Source organism: Halyomorpha halys, unplaced genomic scaffold (genome assembly GCF_000696795.3).
Source record: "Halyomorpha halys isolate HHAL.00 unplaced genomic scaffold, Hhal_1.1 Scaffold3.1, whole genome shotgun sequence".
Taxonomy (NCBI): Eukaryota; Metazoa; Arthropoda; class Insecta; order Hemiptera; family Pentatomidae; genus Halyomorpha; species Halyomorpha halys.
Genome location: NW_027115249.1, coordinates 1904596 through 1912568, shown reverse-complemented (window position 1 = coordinate 1912568; position 7973 = coordinate 1904596). Strand labels below are relative to the sequence as shown.

The following is a 7973-nucleotide window of genomic DNA, read 5'->3' as shown; positions in this document are numbered from 1 at the left end:
AATATGTTATGTAAATAATTAAAATAGTTAAAAGGCTGAACCTAAAAGGTTCTAATGATTGGAGAAGTTTGTTGGGAGGTGCGGTCAGCAAAGAACAAAATAAAGAAACAAAACAATATTTATTTATTTTATGCCGACGTTTCGACCTGAGTTTCAGGTCTTCATCAGAGCTATAGAACAAAAGAGATAACAACAACATTTAGAGAAACGTAAAATTAAAAAGGAATAGTATACAAACAAATTTGGAATTATACAAAATATTGAATTGAATCACAAATGATAAAAAATTGATAACTGATAATTGAATAGTAAAAAAATTGATTGATTATTCCACGATTATCAATCAATTTTTTTACTATTCAATTATCGTTGATTGATTGCTTGTTATTATATATAAAATTAGATAAGTTGCAGATGGAAAATATTGGTAGCACAACATCAATGTATTGATACTTCGTTAATTTAATTTTTTTCTTCTTCACTTATATTAATTAATTCATCTTAAATATTGTTGCTGCTGCTCGATTATAATACGGTGGTCACTAAAAACATATTTATATAATAGAAGGATAGTTAAATTATTTTTAATTAAACTTTAATTGATTTTTCTTCTTTTTCACTTTTATTTATTAATTTACTTCATACTTTTTAATATTTTTTACGCTGATTAATCAGTATAGATCATGGAACAACTTTAATATAAGTGAAAGTAAAAAAAAAAAGATATTGAGTGAGTGGGATTCGAACCTGAGACTTACACGCCAAGCGCAGTTGATCACTAATTTACTGTTATTTATTATTATTATGAAAATAAAATGTAAAATTTAATCATACATTCATCCTTGTGATTGTGATGCGGACAAAAAAATGTGGAACGCTTCACGATTTTGCGTGTCATCCTTGCGCAGGGGCCATGCTAATCTTCTCTGTATCGTTCCAATTTTAGTATATGTACCGCCGAAGCGAGTACAGCCACTCACGGAAACATTTGGCTCTCTAACCTCCCCTCCACTGTCCCAGTACCCCCTCTCCTTCAATCTTTGAATGAAGGACTTTCAAACTTTTCTTGGATATCCATCAGTATTAAATTACACTTACCCGATCAATCTAAACGTACAGTTTTGGTTTGAATGTCATTCCAACTGACCGTGTAGGTATCCCTTGAGGGACGAAGTACACTGACGACCAAGGATTAATTTTAATTCGAAGTAGAGCGGTTAGTGGAAGAGTGAAACGCACATCGGACAATATTTTTTTTCATAGCTTGCCTTTCATATTTAATAATAATAATAATAATTTATGTATTTATAATATAAATTTTGTATGTTCGCACTCAAATCAAAACTAGTTTAATGTACTATGAAGTAGTTTATGACGTTTATCTTTGTATGAGAAATAGTATTTATGATATTTGTTAAAATAAAATGATTTATAGTTATTCGGACAAATTTTCATGTGCCAAGTTTATATTCAGATGGGAATATCATAAAAACTACTACCCCTACGAAGATAGTGTCATAAACTATTCTATAGTACATTTAATTAGCTTTAATATGAGTGATGACAGACATGTGTACATTTTATGGTTCCTGGGATTTCGATTTCCCAAAATGAGTTCACCAACTACTGATTCTTCATATATATATATATATAGTTGACAGTATAACTTATATATAAATTAATTTTTTTTTCTTGTTTTTTTTTTTATACGTCTCCTGTACCTTTTTAAACCGTATATTTTACGTAATTTTAAATTTTTATTCTTACGGATGATATAATTTTTTATTCTTATCACTGTTTATTCAGGTTTATTTTAGACTAATGCTTTTTATGTCTTCCTTCCTTTTATTTATATATAATTTTCTTATCACTTAATTTTTACCTATGTATCCTACCTTAATTTACCTTATTGTATCGTATTTTTGTAATGTCCTTAGTTATTTTAAAACTTTTTAGCCCTGATGAAGCCCTGCAAAGTGGGGCGAAACGTCGGACATTAAATAGTTGAAAACTATTAGTTCTTTTTTGACCGCAACCCTGACCTTTATTCTTATATTTACTGATTTTTTAGTAAATGTATTATAAAACGTTGCTTTTTAAAAGGCTATATCTGGAGAATCATTGAACGTAAATAGCTCTATTAGGGCTCATATTTTCGCAAATTCACTCTTCTTTAAATGATGTCCTCTTTTTTTTTTTAATAATCCTTTTACTGGAAGAGTCTTATGGAATTAAAATGGATTTAGTGAATGACAAAAATTCTTCCTTATTAAAATATAATAGTTTATTTCATATCATCAGCAACGTTTCGGGAGATTTCCCCCATCTTCAGGCTGTTGATAACAAAAAACCTATATATGACATATAATTTTCTCCTATTATTAGCAAGAATGACAAATAGGAGAAAATTATATGTCATATATAGGTTTTTTGTTATCAACAGACTGAAGATGGGGGAAATCTCCCGAAACGTTGCTGATGATATGAAATAAACTATTATATTTTAATAAGGAAGAATTTGTGTCATTCACTAAATCCATTTTGATGTCCTCTTAAATTTTCTAATATTGTAAGTAGTTTGAAAGTTTTTTTAACGCTTGGAAACAGCCACCATTTTGTATTCCCCCTACCCATACTTGGCAGACTTATAAATTCGGATTAGTAATTTATACATAGTTTTTATTAAATTAATAAAAAACTGCGGTGAAATAACTGCCTTTTTTTCTCCCCGGCTCTTGTACAATTAAATCTTGTCCTTAGTCAAGGGGTAGATGCGACATGTACACGATGAACGTGCGTATGTGGATCGGTCAGATAGAAGTAGTGCCATCTTGTATTAAATTAAATATTGATATTTTTTCATTCCTTTTGAATAATATAACTTTATTTTTCATTTCATAAATCCTGTTATTTTACTGCCATATTTAATTACCTACATGTACGTTTCATTTCTTACTTTTTTCATCACTTTATTTTAAATAATTTTCATTTAATACATATATTTACTAACTAGATTTTCATATGTATTTTATTATTTGTTCTTTCTTCTCACTCAATTTTCTCATACAGTCTTTATCTTCTTATAATACTCTTGTTTGATGATAATGATAGTTTTTTTTTTTTATTATCTAATCATCTTATTCATTATGGATTTTTTTTTCTCTTGTGTTTTATTCTTAGCCCTGAAGAAGACTTGAAATTCTGGCCAAAACGTTGGTATTAATAAATATTTGTTTACTCATTTGGGTTCTTCACTGACCGCGCCCCAATCATCTTCCCATACATGAGCCGTTTAGTGCACACATCGATTAACTCCACTTTTTGAAAAATCTTAAATTTAAGTGTCAAAGCACTTGGTATAATCATTACTTTTTATATTTATTATAGCTTCCCTGAATAATACAGATTAACACCATTAAACGCCAATTTTTTTTTTGCCAATTGAATAATAAGTAAATTATTTCAGAAGCCATTATGATCAACTTCATACTCTAATGTAAATAGTTTCAACAACGCAATTATATTATATTATTATTTGTTCCGGCCGTGCACCGCTCTGTTTTTTAAAACAGCCAAAGGTGCTTCCCCCCCTCAACGATATTGGTAACAAAATCACATCGGCAAACTGATGAAAAGAAGTGCAATGCAACCGGAAGTTAGTATAACAGTGATCTCGCATGCTGAATGTTATTGTATACTTCACCAATATTATATGGACTACATATTCTCTTGGTATTTTCAACATTATTCCCAGATTGTTTTTAAAGAAATAAATATTATACCGTTATAATCAAGAGGAGTGAGACAAATAACAATGTGGATGAGGAAAACACTAATGGTTCTTCAATACGATTTATCAACAAAAAGTCTGGTCCAAGAAGACGTTTATCGTTTTCCCCGGATCCATCTGATTGCAACAGTACAAATTTTCCAACAAACAGTAAAAGAAGTCGTAATCCTGATAAATGGACACGAAATTTACAAAAGCATAACAGAACAAAAATTTTGGCATACAGGAATAAGGGAGGAAAAATAAAAACATTTTTCGATATAAAATGCAGATGCACGTCTGCATCAAGAACTGTACCATTACCGACGATTATTTTTTTGCTATTCTTTCTTATTAATTTTATATACCGTTAGATGAAAGCTATATCTGTATTTATGCATTCTACATTATATATTTGAATTTATATAATACCAGGGATTTTAGAAAACAATATAAAGTACTTAATCGCGTTTCTCAACTTTTTGTTTTATGGAGTTAATCGATGTGTGCACTGAACGGCTCATATATCCACGATCAACTATCTTCGTTATGAAAGTGCCCTGTGCTTAAGCACCCTTAATGGTGCATACAAACTTGGTAATGAATAATGTTTCTGAAGCATAATATCATAATAAGAACTAATAAAATTATAGACAGTTGAAATATAAGAACCCTAAGTTTTCACCATTGGATGTACTCGCTTCGGCGGTACATATACTAAAATTGGAACGATACAGAGAAGATTAGCATGGCCCCTGCGCAAGGATGACACGCAAAATCGTGAAGCGTTCCACATTTTTTTGTCCGCATCACAATTGCAATGATGAATGTATAATTTAATTTTACATTTTAAGTTCATAACAATAATATATAACAGTAAGTTAGTGATCAACTGCGCTTGGCGTTGAAGTCTCAGGTTCGAATCCCACTCACTCAATATCTTTTTTTTTTTTACTTTCACTTATATTAAAGTTGTTCCATGATCTATACTGATAAATCAGCGTAAAAAATATTTTAAATCAATAAATTTAATTTATTAAATCATTAAAAAAAAATTACAGCAATTAATATACACCAATATATTTAATATACATCGCTCTAGTCTAAGGTTCGAATCCCATTCTCTCCATATCTTTTTTTTTTTTACTTTCACTTATGCTACAGTTGTTCCATTATTTATAGGAATCAATCAACGTCAAAATATATTTAAAATCAATTAATTAAATTTATTAAAATATTAACAATAATTTGTAGCAATTAATATATAAGCTTTTCTATTATTTATTGCACTCAATCAATGAAAAAATATATTTAAAATCAATAATTTAATTTATTAAATTATTATCAATAATTCATAGCAATTAATATTATTAATGTATCTTTGATGCACGGTCATAAGGGGTTATGTCACTTTTTGAGTATTTGGATATTATGTCAAATTATAGCACCAAATTAGAGATAAGGTCTTCATGATTCAGATAGACTTACGACTATACTGTTTTATAAAAATAACAATCACAAAAATATCAATAATTAGATTTTACATTACGTTTTGAACTTTGTTTTTGACTCAAGCACTTATGATCGCGCATCAAAGAGATCAATACATATAATATACATCGCTCTAGTCTCAGGTTCGAATCTCCCTCTCTCAATATCTTTTTTTTTTTACTTTCACTGATACTATAGTTGTTGCATGATCTACACTAATCAATCGGCATCAAAAATATTTAAAATCAATAAATTTAATTTATTAAATTATTATCAATCATTAATAGCAATTAATATTATTATTATTATATATCAATACATTTAATATACAACGCTCTAGTCTCAGGTTCGAATCCCACTCTATCCGTATCTTTTTTTTCTTTACCTTGATTTATACTACAGTAACAATGTTAAAATGTATTTTAAATCAATAAATTAAATTTATTAATTTATTATCAATAATTTATAGTAATTAATATTATTAATATATATAAATAATACCTTTGCTTTTGCTTATATTAGATCTGTTCCATGATTTATACCAATCACTTAGCATCAGAGAATATTTAAAATCAATAAAGTTAATAAATAAAAGTAAAAAAAAGGAGAAACATCAATAAAAAAAAAAAAATTAAAAAAGGAAGATGTTCTGGACACAACCAAAATAACTCAAATAGTAAATTAAATATTTATTAGAAGAACAAAATTGTTATTACTATTTATTAGAATATATAAAGTAAATTAATTTAATTTACTTTTTCATTTTTATATAACTTTTCACATGTTATAAAACATTTTTAACCACATCATAGCTTACTTTTATTTCATCTTATTTTATACTCTTATTCTGTTACTTAATTTTAGTTGTTTGTATCTTTTTAGCCCCAAAGAAGTCCTGCAATTTGGATTGAAACATTGGCTCATTATTTACTATTAGAGTAATTTTGACTGCACCTAGACGATATTGCTTTTATTAATTACACATGGTCAATCAACGATCTTCTAAATGATGAAATGTAAAAAAAAAATAATAATAATAAATGAAAAGAGATGATCATTTACATTAATTATTCATGTCTTTTTTTTTTTTTTTTAATATTAATTCAAGTATATCTACTAGCAATTTTTTCATGGTAGAATTGGTTGAGAAAAATTCTAGACCTCAGTTTCTTTTTTTATAAAAAATAATATTGTCATAAGAATAATTTCTTGCAACCAATTAACAGAAAAAATATATAAATGTATATATGTAGGCCTCTTTAGAAGTGAAACTAAGGCATTTGTTGATGATTTTATTATTTCAGGATTAGGAAATGTAAATGATCAAGGGAAATTTCTCTTAATTAAATAAAATATTTCTTTTATTCATCAATTTCCATCAATTCATTCTCTAAGAAAGAAATTATGGATTTGTGATAGCTGAAGTACGATACAAATAATTTAAACTGTAAATTTTCTAAATAACGAGAGAATATATTTCCTGATCTGTTTGTAGATCAATTAGAATAAGCATTCAATTTTAACTTGAATTTTTCATCCAAAAATCTTGATGAAGTGTGTGTTTATTTTATTTATACAATGACTCTACAGTCCTTGCAGGACTTTGGCCCAAAAAATATTCTTGACCATTCGTTTCTGTAAGCACTATGTCTCCACATCATCAACCCATTTCAGGCAAGGTCTTCATTTTAATTTTCTTCATTCCAGTAGTTCATACAGCAGCCTTCTTGTATGTTAGAATGTTAGTATTTAAAGAGATGTCCTAAAGAAATATCCTCTAAAGGCTCAAAATCTTTCAGTACTGGTCTCTTCCCAATCTCACTTGTCGCACAATGGAAATTATTAAATAATAACCAGGGGAAGGATTTTTATGCATATTTGGATGTATACATACAACAAAATAAGTAATACAATAATGTATATACTAATCTAATATGTACTATAGTAATAAATATATACTGAATATTATCTTTGTATACATATTATAAATGGCTGATCAAATAACTAGACAAATCTGGTTACCCAGGTGCAATTAGACAAGTTTTATTTGGCATACTTGATGATAAATGCATTTAATTGCCTATTTATTGCTAGACAATTTCAAATAAAATGCACAGAGCAGATGAAATTTCAGATTAACACTGAAGGTCCATTTTCAGTGAATAAACAGAAAAGAAATCAATGAAATAACTTTCAATGAATGAATTCTCAGAAAATATATTTTTGTTTGTTATTTCTCAGCTTTCCATTTTTCTCTTTTATTCCCTCTTAAATTACACAATCAGTTTCAATTTCAGTTTTTTTTTTTTTTTTCTTCCAAAGTAATTACAAATATTTTCAATATTATCAATTAAAATCACTACTTACTATAAAAGTATTACTTTCTGTGCATTTTCCAAGTTCTTGTATACCTCAAAACATCTGTGCAAAATTTGAAAAAAGTCTGTGACAGTAAGATTCAAGAGTTGATGTAGAATGAAAATTAGTTTTACATTTAGTTATAAAATTTAATGATATTAAATATTTTAAATAGGTTTCAAATTGTGTATGCAAAACAAGTTGTAACTGATTTAAAATAATTTGAATCATTTTAAATTTAAAGTATCAAGAAAAATATGAAATTGAAATAATTTGATTTACTTTTAAATAACCATTCAAGATAAAACAAAAATCTAATAGTATTTAATTTCCTTAAATTGGAAAATTTTTAAAT

At 27.4% G+C, this 7973-nt stretch overlaps 2 non-coding genes across 2 annotated transcripts; one reads left to right on the top strand and one right to left on the bottom strand.

Moving 5' to 3' along the window:
* Positions 1–863: 863 nt before the first annotated feature.
* On the bottom strand, positions 864–970 carry LOC112211149 (U6 spliceosomal RNA). The gene has a single exon (XR_002945464.1). It is a non-coding gene; the product is annotated as a U6 spliceosomal RNA (small nuclear RNA).
* Positions 971–4462: 3492 nt separating this feature from the next.
* Positions 4463–4569, top strand: LOC112211148 (U6 spliceosomal RNA). The gene has a single exon (XR_002945463.1). It is a non-coding gene; the product is annotated as a U6 spliceosomal RNA (small nuclear RNA).
* The last annotated feature ends 3404 nt before the right edge of the window (positions 4570–7973 follow it).